General features: G+C 35.6%; 1 protein-coding gene across 1 annotated transcript in view; it reads left to right on the top strand.

Annotated features, from left to right (window-relative positions):
- The first annotated feature begins 11,036 nt into the window (after positions 1–11,036).
- NRIP1 (nuclear receptor interacting protein 1) overlaps positions 11,037–23,303 on the top strand; it is a 49,983-nt gene continuing 37,716 nt past the window's right edge. The window contains exon 1 of the mRNA XM_043593837.1: positions 11,037–11,156. The gene's annotated coding sequence lies outside the window, so the exon portion shown is untranslated. The remainder of the gene's footprint in view (positions 11,157–23,303) is intronic.

Raw genomic sequence — 23,303 nt, forward strand, 5'->3', positions numbered from 1 at the left:
TGTCTTATTTATTTTTGGTGTATCTATATTGAAGTTGGTGTACATCTGTACATTGATATATATATACATCCGCACATACACACACACACACACACACACACACACACACACACTGAATTGTTTATTGGGCCAAGAAATTCTGCTCTTTAGGATGGATTAGGCTTTTCTTATCATACTTCTGACCAATCAGGTGAATATGTGACCACTAGCCTTTATGACCAGTGAGGGGAAATGTTTATAATTAAAGGGGAAATACCGTTTGTTCAGAATGAAGTGTATTGAATTACTTCCGTTTGCCTATGTCTCATGTATATATGTAGCTATTGGACACATTGCTAATGTCTGTATTCTTTTATATGTGCTCTGGTGCACATGTGTAAGACTCTAGAAAATATACCTAAGAGTAGAAGTGTAGAGAATTATGTGAGTATCATATGAGTACATTATGCAATTATATGAGTCAATGCCAATTGTTTTCCAAAGTCATTGGACCAGTTTCCATACCACTTACAATATCACAGAAGCTCCCAGTGAACCAAATCATTGCTGAAACTTGGAAATCTCGGGCTACGTAATTTTTCTTAATATAGCAGCTACAAAATGGAACCTTATTGTGGTCTTAATTTGCCTTTCTGTGATTGCTAATGACGTCTGGAACATCTTTTCATGCGACTACTCACCATTGGTATTTTTCTTTCATGAATTGCTTGTGTATGTCTTCTATGCATTATATACTTAAAACTATGCGTTAAATATATTTATTTTTATATTTAAAAAATTTTAAGTAACAGCACATGGAAAAGTTTTAAGTACAATAAAGGAGAAAATTTTTCCCCTGAAGATTTGATTTGATGCCTCATCACCCCTGAATAAATGAGTGTATATTTCCTACAAACAAGGACATTGTCCTATAAGACACAATAAAGCCATCAAAATCAGGAAATTAACATTGATGCATTACTACCATCTAATCCTCAGATCTCATTCAATTTTCACAAGTAGTCCCAATAATGTCCTTTATAGCAAAAGGATCTAGTTTAGAAGCACGCCTTGCATTTTACTTGTCACATCTTTTCAGTCTCCTTCAATCTGGAACAGTTCTTCAGTGTTTGTTTGACTTTCAAGACCTTGGCACTTTTCAAGACTTTACAGTATTGGCCACTTATTTTGTAGAATGTCTCTTCTTTATGTTTGTCTGCTGTTTCCTAATGACTACATGCAAGTTATGAACACTTGGCAGGGATATCACAGACGTTATGTTCTGTCTTCTCTTTGTATCTTATCAAGTGGCACGTGATTTTCATTTTGACCCTTTACTATTTATATTAACTTGATTAAGATGGTGTCTGCCATGTTTCTTTCTGTGAAATTACTCATTTTCCCTTTGTGTTTAATAATTGTTTTGTGTGGAGACACTGTGAAACTGTGTGACTCTCTCCTTCCTGATCAAACTTTAATTAATTTCTCTGTATCAGTATGAGTTAATGATTCTGTATATTATTTCAATGAGCTATAATCAGTTACTGTTGTTATTTTGATGCTCATCTTGCCCTGATTTAGCCAGTGGGATCCTTTTAAGTTGGCTTCTGTGTCCTTTTGACATGCCACTCATCAATCATGCTGCTGCTACTTCCAATTTCATTTCTTTCTATAACAGTGAGATTAGTCTAAATTTATTTACTTATTAACCTAAATTTATTTACTTATTTGATCAGTCCCACAGTATGTGATGAACCTGCCATATTCCTTGGACCCTCTTCCCCAAATTCGGTTTGAGCTTTGAAGACCCTTCATGTGGAAGCCTTCCTCACCAGGTTTGGATTCCTATAGTATACAGCACAGTGCATCTTTTAATGGGCACCTTCCTCCCCCTGATCAGGCATTGACATCTGCTGTTAGATCACTGCTATACAGGGTCCTGCTCAACCCACACTACTCTGCCAAAGCTTGAACTCTGACTCTCATGCCACATGGTTGTCTCTACTCTCCACAGGCACTGCCTCATCCTGTTCAGGACCTCACACCCTTAATTAGGGATACTTTTTTACATTTTGCCTATTTTTAATTAAAATGCTGTAGGATACACACACAGACACACAGGCACACACACACATACATTCTGGGTACCAAAATTTTCTTAGTCCGTGTGCTTCGTGGTATTGTAATCTTACTTTTCCTTATTGTATTTACAGATGAAAGGAGATTTTTAATTATAATATAGTTGAATTTATTAATCACATGCTTTATGGTTAACCCTTTCTGTGTCTTAAGTTTTAAACTTTTTTCATACTCTGAGTTCATAATGATAGTCTCTTATGTTTTATTTAAAAAAAACAGTAAAGACTTGTCTTCTCTACCTAAAATTTTAATCTCTCTGGAATTTATTGTTTCTATATTATACAAGCGTGGTCTAGTTTCTTTTTCCCCCCAAATGAATAACCAATTCTCTCAGCACTGTTGAATGATTCCTCCTTTCTTCAAAGATTTGCAGTGTGACTTTTGTCAAATATCGTTTTTCTTATATGTGAAGGTCTGTTTTTTTTCCAACAGTTAGTTTCTTTTCCAGAAACACACTAATTTCATTAGGACAGCTTTATGATAGATTTCGGTATAGGCAGGGCCAGCTCCCTACTGGATTCTATTTCTGGTTGGATGGCTTGTCCATTTGGGCTTTGGTGCTCCACTGTGAATTTTAGAATCAACTTATAAAACCTTTTGGATTTCAGTTGGCATTGCATTAAATATATTAGTCCAATTTGGGGAAAATATCGTCATTTTATGATACAGAGTTTTTCTGTCATATCATGAACGTGGTATGTCCTCTTATTTATTTAGCTTGTATTTAATGTCTCCCAATATATTTTCAAGTTACTTTTATTCTTAGATATATTTTGTTGGGTGTTTTTAAAATGTTATTTTCTGGGGCGCCTGGGTGGCACAGTCGGTTAAGCGTCCGACTTCAGCCAGGTCACGATCTCGCGGTCCGTGAGTTTGAGCCCCGCGTCGGGCTCTGGGCTGATGGCTCAGAGCCTGGAGCCTGTTTCCAATTCTGTGTCTCCCTCTCTCTCTGCCCCTCCCCCGTTCATGCTCTGTCTCTCTCTGTCCCAAAAATAAATAAATGTTGAAAAAAAAATGTTATTTTCTGTTTGTTACTGGTTTGTAAAAATACGGTTGACTTTTAAAAAATGATTTATAATTAGCCACCATGAACTGAACACTAACATACCTGTTTAAATAAATGTTAGACATGCCCAAAAGCGAATAGCAAGATTAGAAATCTAGATTTTTACTCTGAAATTTCTTTTGATGTTTTAATAAATCCTAGGTTAATAGTCCTCTTTTAAATAGATTTATTGAAATACAGTTCACATACAATAAAATTTACCCATTTCAAGTGTTCTTTATAGTCACGCAGGTATGCGACCAACACCACCATCCATCTGATTTATGAACATTTTCATGACCCTAATAAGAAACTCCATACCCATTAGCAGTCACTCCCCATTCCTGTCCTTCCTCACTCCCAGCGCTAGGCAACTAGTACGAATCTGTTTTCTGTTTCTGAATTTGCCTATTCTGGATATTTCACATGAATGGAATCATAATACATGGGTTTTTTTTTGTGACTGGCTTCTTTCACTCAGTATAATAATTTTCAGGGTTCATCTATGTTGTAGCATGTATTAATACTTCATCTTTTTTTTTTTGGCTGGATAATATTCTATTGTATTGTATGTATCATATTTTGTTCACCCATTCATTAGTTGATAGACACTTAGATTGTTTCCAGTTTTGGGTCATTATGAATCATGCTGTTATGAACATGCAGATACAGATATTTATATGGACATAAGTTTTCATTTCTCTTCTATTTATACCTAGGGGTTAGAATTTCTGGGTCATATGGTAATTCTATGTTTAACTTTTAAGGAACTGCCAAACTGTTCTCCTTAGCAGTTGTACCATTTTACATTTCCACCAGCAGTATGAGAGAGATGAATAGTCCTCTTAAAACTGCTTTTGAATTCTCTAAAAAGTAATTGTTATACATTAGGCTTATCATTAATTATGATTATTTTAAATAAATGAGAAAAATGGCAATTTATCTTAATATCAGATTCATTTTATGCATCTGTATAGAATGTATCCTTTTTACGATTATGGGTAGAATATATCCTTTTTATTTTTTACAGCCTTATTGAGGTATAGTTTCCATACCATACAGTTCACTCATTCTCATTGTTCAGTTTGGGGATTTTGAGTCAATTTATTTAGATGTGCAACCATCACCACAGTCTAGTTTTAGAACAGTTTCATCGTTCCAAAGGGTTCCTTCATGCTTGTTGCAGTTAATTTCTGTTCTCTTCTCCTGTCCCAGGAGATGATCTGCTTTCTTTCTCTGTAATTTTGGCTTTTCTAGACCTTTTACATATAAATGGAACCATCCAAAAAACAGCTATAAATCCAGCTTCCTTCCCTGAGCATTATGTTTCTTAGGTTTATCCTTGTTGCATGAATTATTAATTTATTTCTTTTTTTGGTCGCTACTTTATGCTCATCCCTTCACCAGTTGATGAATATTTGGGTTGTTTACAGTTTGGGGCTATTATGATTGATGCTGCTCTGATCATTTGCATACAAATGCATATGTTTTCATTCCTCTTGGTTAGATATCCAGGAGTGAAATTGCTGGGTCATATGTTTAAGTATATGGGTATGTTTCACTTTTTAAGAAATTGACAAGCTGTTTTCCAGAGTGGCTATGCCATTTTACATTCTCATCAGCAATGTATGAGGATTTCACTTTCTCCCTATCCTCCCAACCTTTAGAGTTTTCAGTTAAAAAAAAAAAAAAATTATAGCTATTTTAATGAGTTGTCTAGTGGAATTCCATCGTGGTTTTATTTGCATTTCTCTATTAGGTAATGATGATGAACATCTTTTTGTATGTTTACACATTTATGTGTCTTTGGTGAGATGTCTTCAGATATTTAGCCCATTTAAAAAAAATTGTTTTATTCTTCTTCAAGTCTTGAGGGTTTTAATATGTTAGATACCACTTCTTTATCATGTATATCATGTATGATTTGCAAATATTTTATCTTATGTGGTTTGTCTTTTATGTAAATTATGTCTTTTGAAAATTTTTTTCAAGTCCCAATTGCCCATTTTTTGTTTGTTTTTTAATGGATTACACCTTTGTTGCCATGTTTAAGAATTTTTTCCCTGACGTAAGGTCACAAGATTTTTTCCTGTGCCTCTTAGAAGTTTTGTAGTTTTAGTTCTTATAATTTGAGTTATGATCCATTTCAAGTTCTGATTTTTGTATGTTGTGAAAGATTTACACTTATTTGTCTTTTTATTGTTGTGTATGATTTTTCACCCGTTCCAGCATCATATATTAAAAAGACTATTCTTTCCTCATTGAAACACTATGGCACATTTGTTAAATTCAAATGACTATGAATGTGAGAGTTTATTCTGGGTTCTATCCTATTTCATTATCTGTATGTCTATCTTTATGCCAATATCACACTGTGTTGGTTATTACAGCTTTATAGTAAGTTTTAAAGTTAGGTAGTATAAGTCCTAAAGCTTTAGTCTTCTTTTTCAAAATTGTTTTGGATATTCTCAATCCTTTATACTTTCATATGTGTATCAGAATCAATTTCTACAAAAAAGAAAGCATGGTAGAAATTGATAGACTTATTTTTTTATTTTAATTCCAGTATAGTTAACATACAGTGTTATATTCGTTTTAAGTGTACAATGTAGTGATTCAACAATTCTGTATATAACCCCATGTTTATCACAAGTGTGCTCCTTCATCCCCATCACCTATTTTCACACCCCTCCCCCCCATTGACCTCCGCTCTGGTAACCATCAATTTGTTCTCAATAGTTAAGAGTTTGTTTCTTCGTTTGTTTCTCTCTCTTTCTCTCTCACTCTCTCTCCCTCCCTTCCCCTCTTTCTTTTTATCCCCTTGCTCATTTGTTTTGTTTCTTAAATTCCACATGAGTGAAATCATATGATATTTGTCTTTCTCTGACCAGCTGATCTTACTTAGCATTATACTCTCTGGCTCCATCCATGTCATTGCAAATGGCAAGATTTCACTCTTTTTTTTTTTTACAGTCAAATAATATTCCATTGTATATAGACAACACATCTTTTTTAATCCATTCATCTATTGATGGACATTGGGCTGCTTCCATAATTTGATGATTTTAAACAATGCTGCTGTAAACATAGGGGTGCATGTATCCCTTTAATTAGTACTTTTGTATTTTGGAGGTAAAACCCAGTAGCATGATTATTGGGTTGTAGGATAGTTCTATTTTTAACTTTTTGAGGAACATCCATACTGTATTCCAGCGTGGCTGCACCAGTTTGATTCTCACCAGCAGTGAAAGAGGGTTCCTTTTTCTCCATATCCTCCCCAACACTTGTTGTTTTCTTGTTTTTTGGGGTTTTTTTTTATGTTTTTTATTTACTTACTGAGAGAAAGAGAGAGAGCATGAGGAGAGAGGGGGCAGTGAGAGAGAGGGGGACAGATGATCTAAAGTGGGCTCTGAGCTGATAGCAGCAAGCCCAGTGTGGGGCTTGAACCCACAAACACGAGGTCGTGACCTAAGCCAAAGTCGGCCACTTAACCAACTGAATCACACAGGCACCCATCTTGTGTTTTTGATTTTAGCCATTCTTAGAGGTGTGAGGGGATATCTTATTGTGGTTTTGACTCGCATTTCCCTGATGATGAGTGATGTTGAGCATCTTTTCATGTGTCTGTTGGCCAGCTGCATGTCTTGTTTGGGAAAATGTCTGTTCATTTCTTCTGCCTATTTTTTAATTGGATTATTCATTTTGGGGGGGGGTTGATTTGTAGAATTGCTATCTTAACAACATTGTCTTCTAATCCATGAACATAGAATGTATCTTTGTTTATTTAGATCTTTAATTTCTCTTAACGTTTTCTAGTTTTTCAGTGCACAGGTGTTGCACTTCTTTTGTTAAATTTCTCCTAAGTCTCTTTTTGCACTTTTTGCTGCTATTGTGAGTGGAACTTTAAAAATTTAATTTTTGGATTTATTTTTAGTATATAGAAATGTGATTAATTCTTACATTTGGATCTCATACCCTACAACCTTTCTACATATTCTTAGTAGTTTTTTTTTTTTTTTTTGTAGATTTCTTATCTACATACAAGGTAATGTTGCCTGCAAATAGAGAGTTTTAACTTTTTCTTTTCCTGTCTATGTGTCTTTAAATTTCTGGCCTGATTGCAATGAGTAAAGTCTCAGAGTGGTATCTAGAGCAAATGTCTTACCTCTTTACCAGCGTGATAGGGCAAAGCATTCAGTCTTTCACCATTAATTATGGTGTTAGTTGTAGATATTTGTCTCAAAAAGGAAGGGTTGTTTTCACACTGAAACAATCAATTAATTGTTTGTTTCACACTGAAACAATCAATTAATATAGCTTAATATAACGTAGTAATCCATTAATGATAGAATAAAGGATAAGAACCCCATTAAGCATCTCAGTAGATGCAGATAAAAGAAAACAAGGAAACAGAAAACAAAATAAAGAGTTTAAACAAAGTAAGAGGTAGAGAGGAAGCTACTTTCCATAAAGTGATAAGGAGAAGCTTCTCTGAGGAAATGACATTTAAACTGATATCTAAACAACCTGAAGGTCCTAATCATGCAAATAACACAGTGAAGAGTAGTTTCGCACTTGGAATCTTGTTCCCTTTGTAATTCCAACACCTAGCACAGTCCCTAGCCCCTAGAATTTGTTCAACTTGACAGATAGTTTAGAACCTTGCTTTCTTAGCATCACATACATTCCTTTTACCATCTTTATCATTAAATATTATTTGAAATAATATATTTTGATGATTGCATAATATTCTACAGAAATACTTCTTTTCTACAATTCTAACGAAGTTATTTAAATGTTTTCTTATTCATAGAAATGCTTCCTATCTTCATAGTTCAAAACACCTGGCACATTCAGTTTCACTGACTTGGACTTAAGACTGAATTACTCATCTATTGATATAAGACAGTTTTAATCTGTGAGAGGTGTTTCTTTTATATTTTGCTAATTTTTATTTAAATACTTAATAATCTTTCACGTGATCCTGTTAGCTCAAAGGGGTTAAAACAATGCTTTAATAGAGACCAGCCATTAAACATTAATACAAACTATTCTAGAATGTGGCACCGTATCAGACACAGATTGTGAGCTCTGGACATTTTTTAGTCTTTACATGGAAAATGTAGTCATGAACTTCATATACCATTCTCCAGTGTTTTTGCCCTACTTTAATTGAAACCATTGTAGGTGGGTTACACCAGAGAAGAGTCAGATTTATGTTCCAGAGAACTGCCAAGGCCCCATCTTGGTTCCAAGTAAAATATACCAGAGTTTGAATTCCACTTTAAGCTTTTACTGGTTTTATGATTTGGGGTAACTTAAACTTAGTTTCCTCATCTATAAAGTGGGGTTGATAACAGTTCTCTCATAAGGTTGTTTTAAAGATGGTGTATAGAGAGAGGTTAGTGGAGTCCTGATACACAATAAGTGTCCAGAAAACAAGAGCTTTTTAGTCTTTCGTAGTCATGGGGTGATGGTTGGAGTAGTAACTACAAGGGTTTCTTATGCTTCAAGACCTCATCAGCAGATGCTGACCAGCTTCTTCATAATGTGCCTCTGAAGATGTTTACTGATACTTTTGTGAGGAGTTGGTCATTTTCTTCACTGAATATAATATACTTGTGGTTGTTCGGAGACTATTTCTTGTCTGCACATGTACCAAAAGAGATTTGGCCCAAAAGGTAGTATTTTAAAGTACCGTTAAGTTAGATCTTTTGACATCAAACTTGTAAGTCACTATTTGCAGCATTCATAAATGTAGTTATGGGTTCTACTTTTTTTTTTTTTTTCCCAAGAAGGAAAGAAATGCAACTGAAAACTGAGTAATCAAATTCTTGAATTTCAGTGCTTTAGTAGGTAATGTTGACCAGGGACAAGATGAGGTTGCCTGGGTATAGCTTCTGAGGTTGGGCCTGGGAATTTAGGACGTCCCTAAGGCCCCTAGCATATTCAAATGAGAATACTAATATAGTAGCAAATATGGGTATTTTTAAATTCACGTGTAAATCACTGCCTTCTAGTTATACATAATCAGAAGTGATTGTCCCCTATTCCTCTTAGAATTCGTACCAGAATTGATAGTTAAGACTCCATTTAAATCCAAGATCTGTCATATTGGGACATGACATTTACCTAGTCTTGCTCATTGTCTGTTTCCCCTTCTATAAAATGGGATAATGCCTTCTCTGCTTGTTTCACTGAGTTATGAAGATCAAATGAGGTCATGCCCATAAAAGTGCTTTATAACTGGTAAATCACTTGGCTACTAATTATTACTCCAGTTCATCCTGTCAGACCTGCCCTTTTCTCACTACTGTTGGCTAGGTCACTGGTGGAGGTGACGTGATAGCTCAAAACTCTGTAATGTACACCCCCTCTGAGGAGTATTTTACTTGTACAAGTTTTACTTGTACTAGGGAGTGGACACTTGTAGACTGCTGCTGTTTTCATCCTTGAATTTGTTTTATTGATTACCAAAGTAATACATATTTATTATAAAGAAACTAGGAAATATAAATCAGCAAAAAAGGAAGAATAAAGATTATCTCTAAATGAAATAATTGCTGCATTTATTTTCATATACTTTTGAAGCACATTCAGTTTACTGAACATAATGCTGTGTTTCCCATTTTTATCACTTACTATGTAATGAGTTATATATGATGATATACTATAATTTTTTATGTAGTATTTTAGTGTATACATAGTATCTCACCATGTAATATACGAAAATTTCCCAGACTTTTTATTTGGAGATTCAATGGCTGTTTTCAATGGTTTCTACTATTATAAATAACGTATATTATGACATCCTTATGGCTAAATACTTGTATATATCCTCATTAGGATAAATCCTTGACTTGGAATTGCTACATCAAGGAGCATACAACATTTTAAGAAATTTAATTTTTTATAGCTTTATTGAGTTATAATTGACATCCAATAAACTGCATGTATTTAAGGTTTACAGTTTGATCAATTTTGACATATGTACATACGCATGATACCGTCTCTCCACAATTAAGGTAGTGTCCTTTTGTAATCCCTCCTTCGTGTACCTTCCCACCCGTGTATCCCCAGGCAACCACTGAAATGTTTTCTCTCCCTCTTGATTGCTTTGCATTTTCTACAGTTTTATGCAAATGAAATTATACCCTATGTTTTCCTTTTTGTCTGACTTCTTGCACTCAACATGATTATTTTGAAACTCATCCATGCTGTTGCTTATATCAACAGTGCATCCTTTTTTGTTGCTGAGTAGTAAATGTTTCATTGTATAGGCATACCGTAATTTATTTACCTACTGATAGGCATTTGAGTTGTTTCCAACAACTTTATTTAAAATAAAGTTGCTTTGAAGATTGGGGCACAAGTCTGTCTATGAACATAAGTCATTTGATATCTATTACAAATTTTGTGCTAGGAAGGTTACATAAATAGTATTTTGTAACAGAAAAAGCTTAATATGAGAAAAAACTATATATATTTTTTCTTTTTATTTTTCTGTTTTGAAAATACACCTTTGGAAGGATTTAGAATTTTTAGTTGTAACTTAATTGAATTGATTTGACTGAAATTTAAAATTAACAGAGGTTATAAGTATATCCGAAACAATTATAAACCTTTTCACAGTTTGTTTTCTTGAAGCATCTACTTTTATCAAATGTATTGTCTAGAAAGCAAAGATCTGTTGCTCTCCTTTAATGAATGATTCATATTTCATAAAACCATATTTCTCTCTTAAATGCCTATTTCTACATGGAACTTGAACAAGAAAAGATACTGGGAAAAGTTTACAGAACTTCACACAAGATATTCCAGAATCTGGTTTGGAATAGATGCAAAACTATCTTTTTCCTTTTCCTCAGATGCACATGAGACTGAAGGAGGAACAGGGAATCTGAAGACTCCAGATGACAGGAGAGCTACTTTTCAACAGCCTTCTCGATTTCCTTTCTCAGAAAGTAGATACAAACCTTGTTGGAGACAGATGGTGAGAATATTTTTCCTGCATTCTTAAGGCTTAATCAATGTAATTTTAATATATTTTGGACCATAATTTCTTAGTTATAAATTAGCTCGTAGTCACCAGATTTATATTTTGTGTTATATCTGTGCAAATTATTTCATTAAGCACAGTGTGGTTTAAAACAAAACAGTGAGTAAGATATAGTCTAAGGAGCTTACAGCGAAAGGAGATAAATAAATTTTATCAAGCAGTAGAAAGAAGTTAAATACCCTAAGAAAGACACGAGAGATTCTTCAGAATTCAAAGGTATAGATTACTTCTGGAGAGGGACTGAGAAGCTTGAAATCAGAAATATTAGTTGTGCTGATGATAATTTGTTTTTACCAAAAACCAGAGAAAATGGACAGTTAATATAAAACCCGAAATAGCAATCTGATTTCAGATAAAAAGTTAATTATTGTTTTGAGGAAAAATAGAAGCATGTTTGGTTATTGTGGTTTTATCACAATCTGAGTCAATGATTACTTTTTGAATTATATAAAATGGTTACCTCTTACAAGGCAGATAGTATATTAGCATTTCTGAGATGTGATAAAATAATCTGATTAAGTTACCACAAGTAGGTGGGCAGTATGACAGAAAGAGATGGGCAAGTGGTTAATTCTACTTGGATTAGCACTCCTGTTATCTCGTATAGCTACAGCCTAAATGAATTTGTCATGTCTTAAGCTCTAGCACTTTGCGCTGCTTACGCCTGGACAGAAGCACTTTGAGTAAACTGGGAAAGGACATAGTGATGAATTATTGTGCTCATAATTAGTTGTGAAGAGTTCACTTTCAATTAGCTAGCTGAAAATTCTTGTTAGAAGAAATCAGATAGGAAATCCTAAAATTCACGGTATTTTAATGGACCCTGATGTTTCTAAAGGGGGATGGCAACTTTGAGCCAGATTTTTTCCTTATTTTATGTGTGAGATGGTGGGCACAGTGCTAATACAAATTCCTGTTTCCTGACTATTCTGGGTATATTCAGAAAACCCAGGGATTAAGTTATTTAATTATTCTTCTTATTTTTTTGTTTTAATCATTCTCTTTGTTCTTTTTTGTAATTTAAGTAGGAAAATCTTTAAGCCATTGTATTTGTCAAATAAAAGGACTATACAGTTACTAATAATTTTTTGGTTTGCTAGTCATTCCTCACATATTCTTATATTATTTTTTCCTCTAAATTGAGATTTTAAATCGACCAGAGTTTTATTTGTTAAGTGCTAAGAGTTCTTTCCTTCAGGTATAATTATGTGTTAATGACTGATAGTCCAAAATCTGCTTTTATGATTTGATGAGCATAGTTGTTACTGCGCTCTAATTCTCAACTTTTAATTTTGCTAAAATGAAAATTATAATCATGCATATTCTTGTGACCCACAAGATATAATTAGTTTGTTGTTCTTAATTTGTCAACGCCCTTGTTTTACCAAGTAACCAACAACCACTTATGACAGTTGGATAAATAAATCATAGATAGCCAGCTGGCAAATTTACATAGCCAAAAAGTTGTCCTTGAAAATGATCAAATTTAGATCTTTTCTCCCAGATAGAAAAGACAGATTATTTTGAGTGTGCAATGAATAGTTTGAAAGCATATAAAAATGAGCTATTAGTGATGATCACTTATGTACATTTAAATTTTTTCAAGATTTAAAAATGAATATATGTTCAATATGTGTTTTCTAAAATATGTTTTGTTAAACAATTCTTTGTTTTGAACTAGAGGTCCATGGTCAAATAAATTTGGAGAAGTTGTTATAATATATCTTTTCAGTAGGCATTCTGTTAGTCAGCCATTGGATTCTTAGTTTCCAAAGGAGGATTTTTATATATCTCAGAAGACTAGTATTCGATAGAATACAGTTGAAGAGTGTGAATTAATATATTCCATGAGGTTTTACTATAATCCGTCCATTATATAGCTACCCTTCAGAAACAGGTATGTCATATTTTTAAGTAGAGTAATGTTCTTGTGAATGAGAGGCCAAAGAGGGTGATGAGGAAAAGGGAAAAGAATTTGATTCAATGAATATTGCAAATCATATAAAGTATGAAGTGTTTATAAAGCTCCTCCATGCCTTAGGCCAGATTTCCTTTGCTCACTTGTCAGCTCTGTCTTTTGAAAAAAAAAAAACAAAAACAAAAAACAAAAACTTATCCCATATAAATTACAAAATAAAATCACCTTCTTTAATGTTTTATAGGACTCCATATATTTTCTGTGCTCTTTTTATTTCAGAGTGCAACATTTATTAGCTAATTTTGGTTAAGTGTTGGTAATACAAAAAACAGTGACCATCCCGGGTGGAATTAGATAATTGACCATAAACCAGTTTAGCTTCAAATACTCATTTTCTCACTAAGTGGAGTTTTTATTGTTATATCTTATGATTTCTCCCTGGGAAGAGTTCTTTAATGTATATATTTTTCTTCTAGTTCAATTAAATTGTTGATAACTATTTCAGTAGGTTTTATGTCAGATATAGAAATGTCTGTATGAAGACACAAAAATGGCCAGTGATTCAGCTGTTTCATTGGGTTACCAGGTTGGTAAGTCTAGTTGTCTACATGGAATGCCTTCCCCAAACTTTAAATTTTTTTTTTTAAATTTTTTTTTTCAACGTTTATTTATTTTTGGGACAGAGAGAGACAGAGCATGAATGGGGGAGGGGCAGAGAGAGAGGGAGACACAGAATCGGAAACAGGCTCCAGGCTCTGAGCCATCAGCCCAGAGCCTGACGCGGGGCTCGAACTCACGGACCACGAGATCGTGACCTGGCTGAAGTCGGACGCTTAACCGACTGCGCCACCCAGGCGCCCCCCCCCCCCAAACTTTATAAAACATGCCTCATAGTAAGGTTTTTAATTTAAGAAATAACACTTTGAAAAAGTGCTTTAACTCCTACACAAGGTTTTCAGTTGATAACATGGTACTGGTGAAACCAAGATCAATCCAGAATCCAGGGGAGTTATTTTAGTTGGAATTAATTCCCATAAATTAACTTGGCTTTCTCAACTGATGTTTCCTTGGTTTTGTGGACAACCTGGGCAAGAAAATGTGGATGCTGGGCTCAAATGAAGCATTAATTACCAACGTTGCTTCCACTCCCTCTTTAATTTCCTTTCCCACAGCCAGCATTTTGTCTCAGAGTGCATTTCTCATCTGGAGTGTTTGTGCTAGAAGCCTCCTTACTTATGCCTTTGCCTCCACAGCCACTACATTTTCCTAAAACTTCCAGTTCGCTCCTGTTACTAGTCTGATAAAGTAATTCAGCAATCCCAGTAGCATAATGACCATAAGAAAGTAACAGGTCTTCCTTAATCCTAATACACTGTTACAATGGGAAACGTTAGTATAATTAACATTTTGCTGAACTTGGTGTCTTTAAAGAATTGGCTTTTTTTTAAGTCTTTTACTTAATACCTTTAGTAAGCTTTACCTAATACCTTTAGTAAGTTAATGATATTAACGAACATCATTTTGAGAGGAAAATTCTCCACTATACCAAGCCACCATGTCAACTCGGGGTTTTTCTGTCCCATGAAAGGTGGCAAATGAAATAATTAAAATAATTTTAAAATGTGTTGATCAGAGTGTCAATTCACTTTCTCTTCTTATACAGACCCTGGTCGTCTTCACTTAAAATAACTAGTGAACCTGATATTCTCCTTGATTCTCTGCTATGTTTGCCCATCAATCACATGGCCTGTGGTTTGCACATCTGAAATTAGTGTGATTCTAACAGTAGGGTTTATGCCCTTCATCTAGATGACTAGAATTTCCCCATTCTGGATTAGAGATATGCCAGTAATTTTCTTTTTTTTTTTTTTAATTTTTTTTAACGTTTTTTTATTTATTTTTGAGACAGAGAGAGAGCATGAACGGGGAGGGGCAGAGAGACAGGGAGACACAGAATCAGAAGCAGGCTCCAGGCTCTGAGCCATCAGCCCAGAGCCCGACGCGGGGCTCGAACTCACGGGCCGCGAGATCGTGACCTGAGCTGAAGTCAGACGCTTAACCGACTGAGCCACCCAGGCTCCCCTATGCCAGTAATTTTCAAACCCCATTTATTTTCTTTTCTTCATTTACTTGTAGAAAGATTATTGACACTACTGTCCATGCAGGCTCTAGCATGAAGCTTTTCTCTCTAGTTTACTGCTCCTCTGTCCCACCATCTTGCAGCCTGTTCTCCAAGGTTCTCAAAATATCTGTGGTGAAGAACCAGCTTTTGTTTTCACTTCATTTTTTTTTAAACAAATTACTCTCATTGTATTTTTTAAAAGTTTCTCTCTACAACAGGTTGGATATTAAGAAAAAGACATACAAATTATAAATCCAGATTTTTCGTCACTGAATTCAACAGATGACCTCAAATTACTTTATCAAATTCCATAAAACTTCCTAATTACTCCCAGTTTCTGTTATTTGAGTAGATTACTTAACATTTCTAAAACATACTGTGTGCTGTTGGGCTTCCCTGCTGGGACTGATGCTCCTCCCACTGCTTAAAGAGAGCCTTTTAACTTCTGTTCCATTTGGCAAAGCCTTGATTATTGCCAGTCAATTCACATGCCACCTCGATGGTGTGCCTTCACAACTAGCAAACACGTTCCCTGCCTGTCTTCTTCCCAGTAATTTGCCCTTCCATTTTTTTTTTTTTTTAACTGTGTCCATACCTTTTCTGTTACTAGTATCTCACCATGTTGTGGACTATATTTTTTCTGACAGGATGGTGAGCCTACCAAGGGCTAGTTTGTCACTTAGTTATCCTTCTGTCTTCAGTTCTCAATGCATAGCAGCCTCTTTATAAATATCTGTGGATTTGTTACTTCTTGCATGGTAAATTCAGAAGAGGAGTGACTGCACAAAAATAGTAGATATCTCTTACCCTCTTTAGTCTACTAATTTTCTTTTTTAAAAGATCGTTTTTTTGTTTTTTGTTTTCTTCCCCCATCTGGGTCTTTGAGACATGTCTGCACAGAGAACAGTATTTATCTGGCATTGTTAAAAGTATAAATTGTTGAAAATTAGAAAGTAGAGATATTATTTGAAGATTGAAACCAAGATTGTGAAGTTCTTGACTCTATGTCAGTAGACTAGCAGCAGTTCTCGAACTTTTCAGTCTCAGGACCCCTTTAGGCTTTTAAATTATTGAAGACCCAAAAGAGCTTTTCTTTATGAGGGCCATATCAACCAATATTTGCCATATTAGAAATTAAAACTGAGAGGGGCACCTGAATAACTCACCAGGTTGAGCATCCAACTCTTGATTTCAGCTCAGGTCGTGATCCCAGGGTCATATAGGCCTCCACGCTAAGCATGGAGCCCGCTTGAGATTCTCTCCCTCTAAAGAGAGCTCACGTATTCTCTCTCTCAAATTAAAAAAAAAAAAAAAAATTTTTTTAAAGACATTAAAACTGACAAAATATTTAAAACTCAAGAACATACAAGGCTATGTTCCTTTAGTCATTAACACATTATCAGTAACACACATCACTTATTTCTGTGTACATTCATGAGAGAAAGAGACAACAAGCAGGTAACAGGTTGTTATTATGAAAGTAGTTTTGACTTCACGCACCTCCTAAGAGGTGCTTTAAGAATTTTTTCTTTACAGGAATTAACTTGTCTAATTGCCAACAGAGTATTCTCTATTGTTATTTAAATAATGTTGTATCCTACTTTTCGTGTTTGCAGATTAGTAAATTTTTTTTTTAATCTGCAAGGCTTATCATATTACCCATCCTCATATGAATGTCTAGACATAAAATGTGCTGCAAAGTATTACAGGTAGGATGGAGATGCTTACTCAAGGAAAAGTCATTTTATTTGTAGACACTTGGGGAGGTCATCACTAGTTGTGCCCTGTCAGTACCCTGCTTTCAGTTGCTAGACCTTTTTATGACCTGTGGACTTCCAAACACTTCTCCTGTGATGGATTCTTCTTACTTTAGAGGGTTTGGTGATTTGGTCATTTTCTTCATGATTTCACAGAGTAAAGTTTACTTCTTCAGGGAAGTGAGAAATATTCCCTTCAGAATCTTTCTTCTTCTCTCCTTTGTTTGACCTTCCCCTCTACTTGCCTCAACCTGATCCCTGATGCTGGCTTTCCTTTTCTGAGAGTACAGTCTGCTCTCTGGCAGATAGTTTCTTGGCTCTAGTGACTCCTGTTCTTTTTCACTCCCTACCCTCTCACCTTGGCTGATACTCTGTTAAATTCTTTCTGAGGTCTTAGCAGGACAGTCAGTCTCTGGAGTATTTGACGACTCTCTTCAAATTGCACGGGTACTGGGTCTTCCCAGAGAGTTCTGAGATTTCATTGCGTACCTTGTCAGCTGCATGGGGATACCAAGATGGCTGCTGGTTGGGACTTAATTCACTAACAGCTTAATATTCTTTGTACTTGTAGTCTGTTAACTGTGTAATGGTGTCATGGTGTGAACTATAATTTAGGGACTTATCGTTATAAGTGATACACTAGAAGTACAAAGCTGATAGAATGTTGGGGACTTTTTATTTTTTAATTCTGAGTTCTAAACATAGTATACACAGAATAAATGTTTGCTGAGTTAATTTTATTCTCATTAGTGTTGATGGAACTCTTTATAATGTGGGAGCTCCAGCAACCACATTATGGTTTAAGCCAGACATCTGTCTCCTATGGCCAAGGGAAGATACCTTCACACTATTCTGAAAAGTTACATGTTCCTGCCTTAATAGGCAAAAATCCTTACTTGATATTTAATGAAGAGTGTTATTTTAAATGTACAAAATTCAAATCTCCAACAGAATCTGATTCTAACTCGTTGTTAAATACCTCTACAGGAGTTCCTGCTTTTCTTGAAACTTTGTACAAAACATGTCAGCAAGGTGATTTACAAACCTGGGCTTAAGATATGGTTATTATTTTCATAATTTTTTGATTTAATGTGTTTGCTATTAAAAATATCCTATTTTATAGCACTATTTATGTTCTACACATTGCTTTCTAAATATTCAGACCAGCCTTTATCGTTTTTTGGAGTTATCTTTTTCTTCAACATTCTTGCCCCTGTCTCATTTGGACCATGTTTTCTGTGCTAGTTCATCTCAGTTTCTCCCCTCCAAGCCGTCAACAACTCTACAACTTTTGTTTTTGTTTTTGACATGCGTTTAATCAGACTATTGCCTGTAACCCTTCCACTGCCCACCAGATAAAGGCCAGCTCCTTGTCATGGCCTTGATTCAAAGTCCTTGGTCCCAATTGCGTTTTCATCCTAATCTCTAGTCACATTGGACCACCCCCCCGCCTTCCTGTCTCACACTCAACTCTTCCCTGCCTTTGAGTGCTATTTCTGTAACGTAGAGTGGTGCCATTCTCTTCTCCCTGGCCAGCCCTTCCTTGTTTTTTAACCATCACTGACCACCACCTAGGGCACATGTACCTGTGAACTGAAAACCTAGTTACTGCTCACTCTGTGTCCCTAGAGTCCTTTTTTTTTTTTTTTTTAACAGCCTTCAGCCACAGCATTCAGAACAGTATATGCTCTTGTCTCCTTTTGCACAGGGACTAAAGAAATGCACACGTATGGTTCACTCTCATATATTGTCTGCTTACTAGGTGTTACTGTACCCTTTTCCTGTCCCATTCAGAAAAGTGTGTCTGAATTCAAGTAAGTGAAAGTGTGGTTGTTACTCAGCATAATCTTGGATTTACTTAGCCTATTTTTTTTTAAAGGACCTAATTTGCAACCTACCAAACCTTAATAAACTCTGTACCTTTTACTAAATATTCTCTCCCACTAGTTACGTCATACCTTTTATCTGATGATGACAAATTAACATGTTCTAGATGGAAAGGCACTTAAAATGCAGTATCCTAAAGACAGTGATATGGCTATTTGTTCCTTCGACTACTTCTTGGCAGCATAGCTACTTAATAAACTTTGAAAACATTGCCAGGGAAGACTCGCACCCAGTTCTTGGTTTGTGCATTGGAGATACTACAGCACAGTAACAACGCTTCACACTGATTTTTTTTCCTAACAAGGCTGACATTGCTTTGTTCATTTTATGTTCCTTTTCACTATTCTGATTTTTCCCCCTCTTAGCAGTGTATCCATCATGTTAGATATAAGAACTTTGTAAACCTATGATGTCATTTTGTTGACCTGTTGTCATTTTAGTAAGCTTTTGTAACATGCATGAAGTTTGTGACTTAACCAGCTACGGCTTAGTCCTTAAAAAAAAAAAAAAAAGAATTCTAGAGATTAATGTGGATGGAAATGTTTCCTTATTCTTAACCTCTCACTGTGCTACAAATCGAAAAGATAGCAAATAGAGCTTTAAGTTTTACATTCACTACATTAAAATATGGTCAAGAAAAAAAAAAATTGACCCAAATTCTTTAATCAGTGTCACGGGAGGTTTGATTTTGAGAACTAATAGCTGCCCCATCCTTTGTGATTGCTTGCTTACGTAATTTGTTATGAAAGAATGCTTCTAGGTAAACTGTCTCTCCAGAAAGCCTGTGATTTGTTCTGTTCTGCTTAGGAAGGGTTAAGAGGAGACAACATCCTGTCAAAGACCTTGTTTTTAATTTTGCCTCTCACACTGGCACAGATCCTGCTAAGAGCAGCCCAGATTAGTTCGGAAAACCTTTGAAGAGATTTAAGATGTCCTTCAGCTAGTTTGAAGGTTTTTGTCTTGCAAATCCAGTACAAGGGCGCCTGCAGGCATCTCGACCCTTGCTGTGCTGCTGATGCAGCTCAAGGTCACACTAACCCGCCCTGTGACATTCAACAACAACAAAAAAATTATGCGGTGAAACTGCTTCAGCGTTTAGCCAACCAACAACTTCCTTTAGTGAGGAACTGAGGAAGAAGTCTTTTTTTTCCCCTCTTTTTCTTTTTTTGGGGGGAGACTCTGTGAATTTTTTGCTGTAGGAAATAATCCCGGATTTATGGTGTGTGTGATGACAAGGTCATTTCTTAATTAGAACACATGTAAAGAACAAAGCTAAATGGCTTCAAAACAGCTTTGTAGTTGATGGAGAGGATTTAAATTATTTAAAGAGATAGTCACCCATGTATGATGGAAGCTGAATTCTAAAGGCATTAACTCCTTCTTTCCGGTCTACTTGCCATTTCTTTCTTTGAATTCTTACGTCTGACTTTAGAAGGTTGAATTCTAAACGAAAGAAAATTTATAAATGCCCATTTTTTCACAGTGTGAAACATAATTTATGAATCAAACTCTTGGATAAACTTTTAATGGAGAAGTTTTCTTCCCACGACAATTCTCTCCTAGAAACTTCATCAAATGACTTGATTTAGGAGCTAGGAATTATGAACTTTTCCCTCTGGCAACTGTGATTTATTTCTAATGTGTTGGAGGGGGATGAGTGAAGTGCTTTTTATTGCCTCCCCTTGTCTTCCTCACTCTTACCCATTTGTGATGTAGAATTCTAGTTGAGCAATTTATCCCTGCTTCTTTACAAATTACAGCACCTATCATTCAGGTTTCTCAACTTTCAAAGAATCAGCGTGGGAAGATACATGCTTTTTTCCAAGGAAAATAAGGAGCATTAGTTTAAAATGGACTTTAAGAAAGTTGTTTCTGAACATACGTAACTTTTTCAGGGCACGAGGAAACCGTGTCCATAAACGTTAAGCCATGTTGGATTCCCTCTCCTTTGTGGGCCATGTTTGCCCATTTTTGTTCCTTTTCTGATGCCTCCCAGTGCTAACTACCAAAGACATCCGTTGGATACAGTCCAAGTGGATTGGCTTTCTATGCTTGAGACTCAATGCGTATCACCTCTGCAGGAGCAAAATAATCTGAGTAGTTTAATGTAGTTGTTTTTTTAAAAATATATATCATATAGAGAAGCATGCATTGCAGTTATTTCTTTATACACAGAATCACACTGTGCAGAGAAATTTAACATCAACATAATGATACCAGCCTAACAGTTTTCCCAGAATTCATACCCAGTTGCTTTCGGAGAGGTATTTCCCAGTAAGTGTGATTAAAGTAGCATCGGGGCAAGTACTTTATGAAGATGGATAATATTTGAGGTGTGATTATTTGAACTGGTATTTTCGATTCCATGGGCCACACTTAAATGTAAGTGTGAGGGGATAGCATGATAGATTGTATAAGAGCAATTTAGAGTTAACTAGACTTACTGTTCTGAAGGATTTTCTTCTGGTCAAGAAATAGTTTATTTGGGTCTTCCCAGAAAAGTAAAAATGTATGTATACTATTAGGTAATGAGCATTTTAAAGGATTTGAGGCTTATAAAAAAGAAAACGCCAGAGGGAAAATCTACATGCAAGAAAATGCTTAGCGTGACTCTGTACATCCCTGCCCTTGCCTGGGGTCTGGTATGCCCTTATGTCATGTATGACCCAGGCTCACCTGCTAGTAATTTCTAATTCACTGTCCTAATTCATCGATTTGTTATCACTAATTGTTCTTCATTTACTTCTGTGTAGTTTCCAGTACCTAAAGGGTTGAAAGGTTGCTGTAATTGGCACCCGCAGCTGCTCTTTCTTTTGACAGGGGATAATTTTGCAGCCTATGCTTTGTGTGACAGCTGCCTAATTGGGCATTCTCCCCTTGTAGCAAGCCTGCCTCCTCCAGCCTCCCTGCTGACAAATGGTGGTGGATTATAGATGAGGACACGCTGACCCATTCGACCTTGCTGAGACAGCGGGGAGGGGCCTCCTGCTACTTGAGGGAAGCTTTAGGTCATTTAGAGGACAAGGTCATGAGCCAGGTGGGGAAATGACATGATATCACATGACAGTAGCCTGATGACACGGTCAGTGTGTCAAGGACAAATGCATCAGTATCGATTAAACATTATTGCAATACTTCATTGAAGGCCCCAGTATTTCCTAATTGTTCCTGCTGCATTTTTTTTTTTTGAAGAAAAGGGAAGAGTGCAGAATAAGACACATGTTTTTTTATCAGTGTTAAAGCATTTGCGTACATGAAAATAGAGCTGGTTTAGGAAGCCTCCTTTTAAGTTTCTTTGATTATGTAGAGTGTTTTGTTCTTAATTGTTTCTTAGTTTGCAGACCCTTGACTATCAGTACTTTTTAGAGTTATTTGAAAATTAAGGCAAGCAAATGAAAATGAGGTAATATGTGTTGTTAAAACATATTTAACAACTTCTGTCATCACCCTACTCAATGATTGGCATACCTTTTAACATTTTGGATAAAAGAAGAAGAAGCCAAGTGAAAATCCTTCATAGAGAGGAACCTCAGCATTGTGGATTTATGAGATCAAAATTACCACTATGCTACCATAATTATAAAGTGTTTAAGATGTTTTTTTAAGTAACATTTTAAGACCTGGAAATATTTTTTAAATAGGTTGGGGTTATACCTAGTATAAAAACTTTAAGATAAATGAAAATCTTCCAGACATCTTTTCATTATTGGTAATGTGCATCCTTTTCTTGAAGAAGTGGACTTGAGCTATTTTATTACCTTTTTAAGTTTAAAATTTAAAGAATCTTTGCTGTGTCTGTTAACCCTATGTTAATACCTGAAAGTATAAGTCTATGTACACTGTATTGGATAGTCCAATTTAGAAAAATGCCATGTTTAAAAAACTGAATACTGTCATGCAGAGAATACTTATCATGATCCTCATCTCTGGAAAATCATAATTATTGTTGGGTACTGTTGGATCTAAGCCCCCAGTCCAACAGGAGGTGATTTTATGCTCTGAAATTTAAAAAAAAAAAAGAAAGAAACTATTAGTGGTAAAGTGTGATGAATTAGTTCACCGAAGTAGACACATCTGTATTTTTGTGGCATGTGCATGGTGTGTGTGTGTGTGTGTGTGTGTGTGTGTGTGTGTGTGCGTGCATGCGTGTGTGTGTTTAATTTTGACCGTGCTGTGCATGTGTTAGCTGCTCTCAAGCCCTGACTCAAGCTTGGTGGAGGTTTAATCCTGTGCCCTTGTACACGTAGACTTGATTAGTAGTTGTGGTTATCTCAGCAGAAGACATACCGCCCTCCTCCTAGTATTGGTCGGGACCTGGGCATTGGGGAGTCAAGGCAAAGGAGAAAGAAAAGAGATTTTACATTAGTATTCTATGAAAGCCTTACTGTCTGCAGAAC

Source organism: Prionailurus bengalensis, chromosome C2 (genome assembly GCF_016509475.1).
Source record: "Prionailurus bengalensis isolate Pbe53 chromosome C2, Fcat_Pben_1.1_paternal_pri, whole genome shotgun sequence".
Classification (NCBI taxonomy): Eukaryota; Metazoa; Chordata; class Mammalia; order Carnivora; family Felidae; genus Prionailurus; species Prionailurus bengalensis.